This window comes from Camelus bactrianus, chromosome 6 (assembly GCF_048773025.1).
Source record: "Camelus bactrianus isolate YW-2024 breed Bactrian camel chromosome 6, ASM4877302v1, whole genome shotgun sequence".
Lineage (NCBI taxonomy): Eukaryota > Metazoa > Chordata > Mammalia > Artiodactyla > Camelidae > Camelus > Camelus bactrianus.
Window position 1 is genome coordinate 100,927,161 of NC_133544.1, and position 10,410 is coordinate 100,937,570.

General features: G+C 51.0%; 1 long non-coding RNA gene across 1 annotated transcript; it reads right to left on the reverse strand.

Moving 5' to 3' along the window:
* Nucleotides 1–939: 939 nt before the first annotated feature.
* LOC141577829 (uncharacterized) lies at nucleotides 940–9,985 on the reverse strand. Its single transcript, XR_012507297.1, has 4 exons — nucleotides 9,850–9,985; nucleotides 4,803–4,884; nucleotides 1,424–1,510; nucleotides 940–1,076 (listed from the first exon to the last, which is right to left on the reverse strand). It is a non-coding gene; the product is annotated as an uncharacterized LOC141577829 (long non-coding RNA).
* Nucleotides 9,986–10,410: the final 425 nt, after the last annotated feature.

Sequence of the window (10,410 nt, forward strand, 5' to 3'; positions counted from 1 at the left end):
GGTGGTGTTCCCTTTGCAGGCTCTCATTGGGGATTCACTGTAGTCCCTTAAATGCAGCAGAGATTCCAGCCCCCTTAGCCCCCACCCTGCGTGTTCCATGACACAAATCCCGGGAGTGTTTAATTTTCATCTTTGTTTAGGAGGATGAAGGAGGGGCAAGAGGAGACATAAATTCATACTGACTGACACAAGGTCACAGCCAGTACCTCCTCCTTGGAGAGATATGTGCTCCCAAAATGGTGGCTGGGGGGCTGGGCGGAGACCCTCCACTGGTCCCAGAGGGACTCCCTCATCTGGCCACAACTGATGGGTTGGACAACAGATCCAGAGGGAGACAGAGCATCTTTCCTGGGAATTTGGAACTGACACACAGAAATCAAGTTCACTCATCTGGGGATTGGCGAGGGTGAGGGGCGGTGGTTGGAAGTCAAATGAAACCAGAGCATGAGAGAAAGTTAGAAGTGAAAGAGAGAGAGACAGAGAGACTGAGCTTGTGAGAGCAAATAGTCAGAAAGAAGGAAAACAATCAGGGGACAGAGGAATTCCAGCTCTTGACTGTCTAGTTTGTCCTAGCCCATCAACGACCCCGCGGGATGGTTAATAAAATTCCAGTTTTGCAGATAAGGATAAAGGCTGAAAGAGGTGGGGGCTGGGTTTGGGTGCACAGTTAATTCAAGTGCCGCTGGACCCCTCATTTCCCATTGCCTGAAGGCACTGTAATCCTCACTGGGAACCCTGCGGTCCCCTGACAGCCCAGCACCCTGATCAAATGGCCCCTGCAGGAGTGGGAACCCCTCTGAGGCTGAAGAGTTCCCTGAACCGAGATGCCATGCATCAGCAGGCTCCTGCACACCCCAGGTTAACATCTCCACAGCTGTGCAGTCTCCCGACCCACTTCCCTCCCTGCCAGGCACCCCTTCCTTACCACAGAGTGTACTGCAGGAATTCAGACACAGGGATGCCCAAAGCAACACGAGCCCACCGGCTATACAAACAGCAGACTCCCAGCCCCACCTGGGTTCCGAGGGGACAGTAGGCGTCCTCAGCTTCCATGTGTCTAAGACAATCTTCTTCAGCTGGTGGTTATAGAGAAAAATAAAAGGTCCAAAACATAGTTCAGTGAGGAATTCCTCCAAGGGCCTGACTCCAGAGACTACAACCAGGGGTCCCTACCCCCCGGACTTGGGGTGAAGGTGGATTATTGATCAGCACAACATCCGGTGGCCCAGCTCCTCAACTTGGCTGCCCAGAGTGGGCTGGGGGAATGGGTAAAGCCAGGGCACTCAGGAAGAGCACAGAGGACCTGATCTCCCCTCTCCGCACTTGTAAACCCTTCCTCAAATCTCAAGGCATCTGACAGAGAGCAGCCACCACAATAAGGAGATGCTCCCATCTCTTCACTCACTCCAGTCTGTTCACTTACGTGCTGAGCATCCACTGGGTCCCAGGACATGACACATAGGATGGCCGATGGGACAGGCTTGGTCCTTCACCCTGGACCCTGTTCAATCTGAAGGAAGAATGATCACTCATAAAGAGTTTCTCAAAATTATACAGAGAGCAAAGACAAACTGCAGAGTGAACCAAATTTAAAAATATATATGAAGATCCCCCAGTCTCCCCGCCTAAGGTTAACAGCATAAAGCAAAAAGATCTTGCCTTTGATCACCAAGGAAGTTGTCACCCCCTCTCAGGTGGAAAGGACAGTTATTCTTTGAGCAGGACACAGAAGTGCTTCATCGGATTGGACCAGGGCATCTACAGTCATTCAGCAAATGTGTATAAGCTCCTACTACGTACGGGAATCTCCTAACTAGACCAATTCACAAGGTTCTCGGGCTTTATCAGTCAACAAAATAGACATGACTCCCCATCACTGGGGGCTCAGAGTTTTAGTAGAGGAAACAGGCAGCATGTTGGGGGTAGTAAGAGCTTGGAAAAATTAAAAAAAAAAAAAGAGTGATATGAGCAAACTCCGGTGATGGCGGTGGGGTGGGAGGCAGGCAGGAGGGAATAAGGCAATCCTGGCAGATCTCACGGAGTAATGAACTTGAAGCAGAATAGATCTGGAGGAAGAAGGAAGAACCGGAGCCAGAGGCCCCCTGAGTGAGGGGGAGAGTGTGGGCAGAGTGGCAGAGCACGCCGGGTCCTGAGGCCTTTGTGACGACTTTGGCTCCTAATGAAATGATGACCCGTTTAGTGATTTTTGAGGGGAGGGGTGATATAGTCCAACTTAAGCTTTTGTGTTTGTGTTTTTTTGTGGGAGGTAATTTATTTATTTTAATGAAGGTGCTGGGGATTGAACCCAGGATCTCTTTTTTTTTTTAACATTTTTTATTGATTTATAATCATTTTTGAACCCAGGATCTCTTGCATGCTAAGCATGCGCCCTACCACTGAACTAAACCCACCCCATCAATGTATGCTTTTGCAGGCTCCCTCTGACTCTGTGTGGATGAGAGATTGTAGGAAAGCAAAGATGGAAACAGGAGGCTATTGGTGTCCAGGAAGGGCTGAAGGTGGCTCTTAGGAGGGCGGGGAGCAGGGAGCAGGTGGTTAAGAAGACAGAATACCCAGAATTTTCTAACAAGCTGGATTTGCTGTCTGTGTGTGTAAGAGAAAGACAGAAAGAACATTGTTCCAACATCTGGACCTGGACAATGGGAGGGATGTCCTCTCCATCCACAAGGGATGGGACAAGGTGGAGCTGAGCAGGTGGAAAGGGGCTGGTATCAGCTCAGTTCTTCAATGTCATGGTTAAGGTGTGTATTACATATTGCCACAGAAATGCCAAATAGGTAGAGGAGTCTGTTTTCTTTTTCTTTTTAACATTTAAAAAATATAATTTAAATGTATTAATTGTATTATGTGAATGATTTGGGAAGTTTGTTTCATGCCAAGGTATATGTTATATATAGCCAAATGGAAAATATATCAGAAAGGGGAGAAATGAGGGCTTTCACATAAACTGACTGTCCATAACGTAGGTAAAATTTCAATAAAACCAGTGTTCAGTGCAAAAACCTCATCTTGGTGTTACATAAAAATAAATGAAAAAGGACTATGTTAATATATCATTATTTCATGTTACATAATAGCCCCAAACAAACACACTGATTAACTATGAGGCTTGTAGAAATGCTATTCGCTTTTTTCACATAAATACAGAAATGCAGAAAGGTTCTAAGGTAGAATAAGCATCTTAGTGGAAATAATACAGATTTGAGCATTTTACATGATATATATATTTACTGATACAAAATTTGGAAAAGTAATTACATAGTAGAACATATGTATGAATGTGAAAGCAAGATTAATGAAAGAAAAAGAATGTGAGTCTCAGGGATAAAGGTCCAGATGGAAAGGGCAAATCAGGGAGTTTTGGAGAAATCGAGAAATTGATGGCATGCCAATTTCCAAGGCTGGGTTGCTTCCACCAAAGGAATAGCAGAGAGAGAGATGAGAGGCCCAGGAGCCAACCCTGGGGCACACCCACAGTGTATGTTTGGGAAAAAGAGGAGACATTGGCAAAGGACCAGCCAGTAGACCAAAAGCAGAAAACAGACAGAGCGATGGGCTGGAGTTTAAGTTAAGCAGGAACACGGGGGAGGAGGGATGGAAGAGCTGGGTCAAATGCTGCCGAGGGTCTACGCATGATGAGGACTGAAAATTGACCGCTATATTTAGCAACGTGTGGTCACTGATGGCCTTGACAGGGCAGTTTCCATAGAGCGAGGGATCAGGGGAAGAGCCAGAGTGGGTGTAAAAGGGGATGGCTCAAGAGAAGATGCAGACAGTGAGTTTAAACAACTCCTTAAAGATTTGCTGCAAAGACACAGGGTGGCAATTGGTGGGGGTGAATTAGGGTCAAGGAGTGCTGTTTGTTTCTTTTAAGAAGATGGACGTTTATATACTGATGGGAGCCAACTAGCAGAACAAAATAGATGAGGTAGTGAAAGAGAGGATGGTTTTGGGAGTGACAACCCAGAGAAGATGGGAGGGATGGGGCCCTGGGGACTTTTCGAGGAATTGGCTTTCGATGTCACCTGTAATAAGAGGTGGGGCACCGAGAGTGAGGTCACAGACAACACTAGGTGAGCGGATGTGCTGGGAGTTGCTTGTGAAACTTCTCTTCTGTTGGCTTGTTTGCTTGTTCAAAGTAGAAAAGTAACCTTACCAGCTGAGGGATGAGGAGGAAGAAAGAGTTACTGGAGCCATGAGAAGAAGATAAGAAAGAGCCTTCCAGGGAGAATGGGACAGTGAAAAGAGCAGGGGGAGATGGGGGAGTGCGCTCCCAGAAAGTTACATTTTCTCTTTGACGTCCCCAAATGTGTGATGTGTGATTACCCTTCCTGCTGTCTACGAAATAAAAATTAAGTATGGTTCAGAGGAAATGCCATTTCATTCTAAGAGGCTACCTGTTTCTCAGGAATGGCCATCTTAAACTGCAAATATTACAAAAAATGTTGAAAAGATGAACCTGTGTACCTAAAATCCCCTATTTTCTATTAATCTGTTTACTATTTAATTCCCCTATCAATAACTCATAACCAATAATGCCATGATGGAGGTACACTGATGCTTAAAAGGAAATGAGATCTGTATCCTTTTCCTAAATTCCATGGCTTCCTTAATATACAGTTCCCCTTGGAATTTAGGAATGTCTGGTATAAGAAGTGAGAAACAGTTTGAGAAAATCCCGGCTCAGAATTACACAGCACAACCGCATCTCAGAAGTATATACAGCCTTAAAGAATTTTAGAAGCAAAACTCCGTAACTACTCTTAAAGACTTTTGCAAACCTGGGCCTGCCCAGATGTTTCCAAACTGGAAAGGGACTCCAATCACTTGCCTGGTACCGGACCAGAGGCTGGCCAGCCTTTTCTGTAAAAGCGAGAGAGTAAATATTTTCAGTTTTGCAGATCATTTTGTTGTAACCATGCAGGTCTGCAATAAGAAAGCTAAGAGCACTGGGAGACAGGAAACAAATGGGCATGCCCACACCCTCCCTTCCACTCAGGGCAGCTTCTCTGTGGTGGGCAGTTTTGCCACAATAACTTGTTTCTTTGTTTCCATTGGTTTCTTTTTTTCCACCTTACTGCTCAAGCTCAGAAATTCAGGTGGTCCTGGTCCTTCAGCATCCATGCAGAGAGAAGGCTGAGTGGGGTTGGGAACCCCACCTGATGGAGAAGAGAGATTGCTGGGAGGGACACTACGGTGGCCACCATGACACGAGACAATCACACCTTCTGGGGTGAAAGGGAATGAAGACAAGGGAGGGACAGAGCAGTGGGACCCCTAGGTCGCCTGCCAGGCTTTCTCTCCCTCCACAGCCACCCTGGGTGCCTGGGGGGTGTTGGGATTCAGCTACGGTGATTAGGCTGAAGGGACTCAATATAAAGGACCATCCAGCTCCTCACTAGGTTCCAAACGCAGCCCCTCAAAGTCCACCCTCTGAGTTTCTGGAACTCAGCTGGAAGAATAAATGAGCAGGCCAGATCCAGAGCCCAAGCCAAACACGACGGTGGTCACGTGGGGTTGTAACCCCATGCTCAGTGGTAGGGGACGCCTTGCAAATCTGCAGAAATCCCTGTTCCACCTCATTCCTGGGGGAAACCCCAGATCTCCTTCTGCTCTGTCTGTTCTTCTCTTGATGCTATTGTCCTGGATGGATGCAGAGTCTTTGAACCTGGCCCTCCAAACGTACATAAGCAGCCTTTTCGATAAAACAAATTATGCACTTTTTCACATTTGCCAGTTTTTTGATTCCAGAAATTTTGCGGGACTCATTCTCACAGTCTCCTGTGCCCCCACCACTTGGTGGCCCTCTGCTCATGGAAACACCATTTCCCACAACTGCACCCTGCCTCCCAGCTGGTCAGAGGGTAAAGTCCCACAAAGACACAGGTGATTGTGAGGATCCTGTCCCCCAGCAGAAAGCCTACTCCTGGAGCCACGGACAGGGATCTGGCCTCCTGAGCCGCTCAGCTCTAATTCAAAGCCTAAACTGGGGGCCCCGAACATTGCTGACTGACTTTCTGAGTCACCTGGACTGGAGGGGCCTGATTTATCTTTCCAGGAATGGATGTAGTGCAGCCTCCATTTTCAGGGCTGATATTGACGATGGATCTAGTTCCCCCCACTGCACCGCAGGAAGGAGAGACCCTTCCATCCCACAGCTTGGAAACCCAGCCCAGGTAAGTTCTGAAGCAGTGTATTGCTGCCAGGTCCAGTATCCCTGCAGAGTGGCCTCTGTCCCTGAATGAGCCCCTTACCTGGGCCTTTTCTGCCCCGACACAACCACACCCCAGTCTGTGCCAGAGATCTGGGGCTCTGTGTGTCCAGGGCACACAGTTGGGACCTGAGCCAGGTGTCCCCTGGGCCTCAAGGGGGAGAGGTCTGCCTCTGCATCAGGGGAAGGTGATCCCTCATGGCTGGCAGGACGCTCTCAATATGGACCTCCAGGCGCCCAGGGAGCAGTTTCCCTGCAGGTGTTAGAAGCCATCATCAGAAGGGCAGGCCCCTCTTTGTGCAGACCATCCCGCAGTGCTGGGCCCACGTGCTGACCACAGAAACCTACATGTCCCCAGGTTACCCCAGGCAACCTCACAAATTCGTCACTTGGTGACCTGGGTACCACGGGATCATTGGCCATCCCATGAGGGTGGTCCTTGCAGGCATGGACTCCAGGTGCTCCCGTTAAGAAATCCCCCTGGGTTTCTGTGGTCACAGAGCCCACACCAGAAGATTCTAGTCCTGCAGTGACCACCACAGCAGTCACCTCCCCTGTGCATGTCCAGGAACAAATGACAGCAATTTATTGCCAGGAATCCTGATGAACAAGGGGGTGGGATTCCATACTAGTTTTAGGATCCTGGTAACTCACTCTGCACCCCAAAAAGCATCCATGAGAAATGTGTTTATTGGGATATCTGTGCCCCTAGAAGAGCTGTTCCTCAGGGCTCCTGGGACCCTCCAGCCCCTCTCAAGATTCTCAGAGCTTGGGTCTAAATTTCTATCTCCCTCCTTTGGTGTACAGCCACATGTGTCTCGTGATCACAGGTCACTTTATTGCATGACTTGGCATGTTCTTAGTTCTCGTCCTCCACCCCTGCACTAGACTCCCACGATGTTCCCACTGACCCTTGGCTCCCTGGGTGGGTCAGGGGGCCCTAAGTCTGCACCCTTCACTCTCCTCCTCTACCCCCAACTCTGAGGCCACCCCTAGGTGGACTGGAAGGTGTTTGTAAATGAGTCTTACACAAGGACATGACTGGACAAAGCAGGGCTCCACCCCCGGAAAGCACACCTGCTCCCTTCTCTGATGAGGACCCCACAGCCCCACATTGCCTCCAGGGGTCTACTCAGCACACAGTCCCCCAGTTCTGGGCAAGGCGTCTCCCTGGAATCCTTGCTTCCAGGCAGAGTCTCTCTGTCCTTCTGAGTTTAGAGTTGTTCCCATGTTCCTGAGCACCAAGGTGCCCAGCACAGACCCTTCACTGACCTGGAGAGACAAGGAAGATATGTGGCCACAGGTATCACAGGACACACCTGCTGGGACCCCAGGCCAAAGGGCCATCCTTCTGCCTTCTCAGGTGTGGATCCCGTGGTACCTTTTTGCAGGGGGCCCAAATGGGGAGTGGGGCCCAAAGCAGTTCATGGGGCTCTCTGGGCAGGGAAGACTTGGGCCAGGCAGCCTTGCCTGGTTTCCCTCCTGGGGCACTCTGAAAACTCCTGCTCCTCTGGCTGTGGCTGGAGGCCGCCCAAACTTCAGGGCGGGGCCCTTTCTCTCAGCCTCCACTGCCTCCAAAGCCACGCTGGAGCTGGCATGGGGAAAGAGCTTTCTTGCCCTCTTGTGGCCAAGCTGCCAGAGGTGGATGCTGCGGGGAACTGGAAAGAGTTAGCAGTTGCTCAGATGTGAGTGGTTAGGCAATTTGACACCCTGTCAACTAGCCTTAAACATTGGAAAGAGGGCTTTCCCGGGAAAGCTGGAAGTTACTTTCAGTAATTTGTTTAAAGATTTCTTTTTTTTTTCCCTTAAAGACTCATAAAACCTCTCCCAGGTCATTCCTGGTATGGACCATTATCCAGGGATCAATCGGGAAATGCAGGAGGAGAGGGGTGGGGGTTGGGGAGAGGGTAGGTGAGATCAGAGCCCACAGAGAGGAGATGCCCCTCCCAGGAGCCACAAACTGGGCAGTGGCTGCTGGCATCCAGCTCTCCTGTTCTCAGGCCCATTTCATCTGTGGGGTGTTTCCAAAAGAAACAATGGTGGAAGGGCCATGGAGGACCCCTAGACCTCCCAGAATAGACAGGGGGAGCAGAGTCACCATGCTGGCCCAGGGCTTGGAGACAGACCTGCAGTGGAGACCACAGGTCTTCTGAGAAGCCAGTTTCGAAATAAAGGCAGTATGCGCTGGAATACCCATTTCGAGCAATTGCTTCACCATAGACATGTAATTTACATAGTTCTTCTCACCACAAAACTGTGTTCCCAACACGCTACATGAATGACGGCTTCAACACACATTCATTTCTGAGATGTGAACAAGTGTAGAGCCGCTCATTCGTCCAGCATAATGGGCATGGTTACACCTAGGAAAGCTTACCAAGATTTCTCAGCAACAGCCAATTTCGAAATAAAGGCAGTGTGCGCAGGAAAAGCCGGTTGGAGTGAGGGCTTCCCCATACACATGTAAGTTATATAGTTCCCCTCACCATGAAACGCTGTTCCCAACATGCTACATGCATGAAGGTTTTGACACACATTCAGTTCTAAGAAGTTAGCATGTGTAGAGCCGCTCTTTCATTCAGCATAAAAGGCCTGGTTACACCCAGGAAGATTTACTCAGATGTCTCAGCTGGTTCCTTCACCCAGATTCAAAATAAAGGCCGTTTTTGCTGGGAAAGCCTGTTGGAGCGTGTTCAGAGCTGTTTCGGGCTCTGTCCCAGCTGGAGGGTGCAAACCCCAACCTCCAGAATGAGGGACCAGGACCCCACCGGCCAGGTGGTGTTGCCTTTGCTGGGGAACAGTGATCTTTGGGTTAGATATTTTGCAGCTCTCTCTAAAACCTGTTTTGACTTAAGTTTGCATCCTAGTCACCAGTTTCAGGGCAACAGAAAAAGCATATCCTACATCCCTTTGCACTGAAATCTTCCCAAAAGAGCAAATATTTGCCCATGAAAATACCAGCTGCTCTTCTAAGGCCCCCTAAATACCCAGCAGTGTGGCCGGTGCACTCTTGATCAGGAACAGGATGAGAGGGACCAGCGGTCTTCCAGCAGGCTTGGCCTGGTGTGGCAGCTGCGCTGTGGGTCCGTGGTGGGAGGGCCATTCAGGGAATCCTGTTTGAGGGGCCTCTGTGCACGTCTGCATTATGCTCTGAGGTTTCATACAAAGCTCCAGGCATCCTAACTGGTCAGATACAGCCCCCACCCTCGGGCTGGAACCACCAGGACCTCAGTACCTGTAACAGGGACGGTGCCCGGTGTGGGGAGAGGTCATGGGACACTCTGGGGGCAGGGGTAGTGGTGCTGGGGAAGGCAGGGGGTGCAGTGAATGGTGGAGGGAGCAGGGTCCGTTGCTTGGGGGTGAGAGTTCTTGGGGAGACCACAGAGCATGGCACACACAATCCCCACCCCATACCCCAAATTCCTAGCCCCGCCAACACAGGGGCTTCTCTGAACACTCTCACCGTGGCTAGCCTGTAAGACCGCACCTAACCCGGCATCTGGCACCCCTGCCCTATCTCCCCTCTTAGGACAGATCCCGTCTCCTTGGAAACTGCCCAGCAGCGTGAATTCAAGGCCGGCAGCGGGCCTGGAGGATCTGCACTTCAGGTGCCCTACCTGGCCAGCCGTTTGTGCCTTGGCTCAGTCCTCTATCTTGCCCAACGGCAGCCTGGGTCCACGTCCGGTGCAAGGGGAGGCCGCGGAGCCCAGGCTGAGCCACACACATGGACAGGTGAGGGTGCCCCCGCCCCGCTGCCCCACCGCCCCGCAGCCCCGCCCACTGGTGGCAGCACCGCCCCAGCATCCGGCCGGCGCCAGCTGCAGGTGAGGAAGACTGCTCGGCACCGCCCACCCCGGCCCCGCCCAGCTGCCCCATAAGCCTCCCCCCAGCCCCCGTCCTGGCCGAGCCCTGGCTCCCATTGGCTCCGCAATTTCTGCCCTCTCACGTCTAGCCTCGGGAGGACACAGACGCAAGCGCTAGAGGAGGGCCCCCCGGCGTTGCCATGGCTACATGCGCCGCGCTCTGCGCGGGCCGGTGTGAGCTTCTGGGGCGGGCAGCGGGCTCCGGAAGTGTGCAGCTACCCGGGACCATGGCGGTGCTTGCTGCTGGGGCTGGCGGCTTGCTCGCCTGGGAGACTAGTTCTTGCCTGGTCAGTCGGCGGCCGACATCCTGTCTGG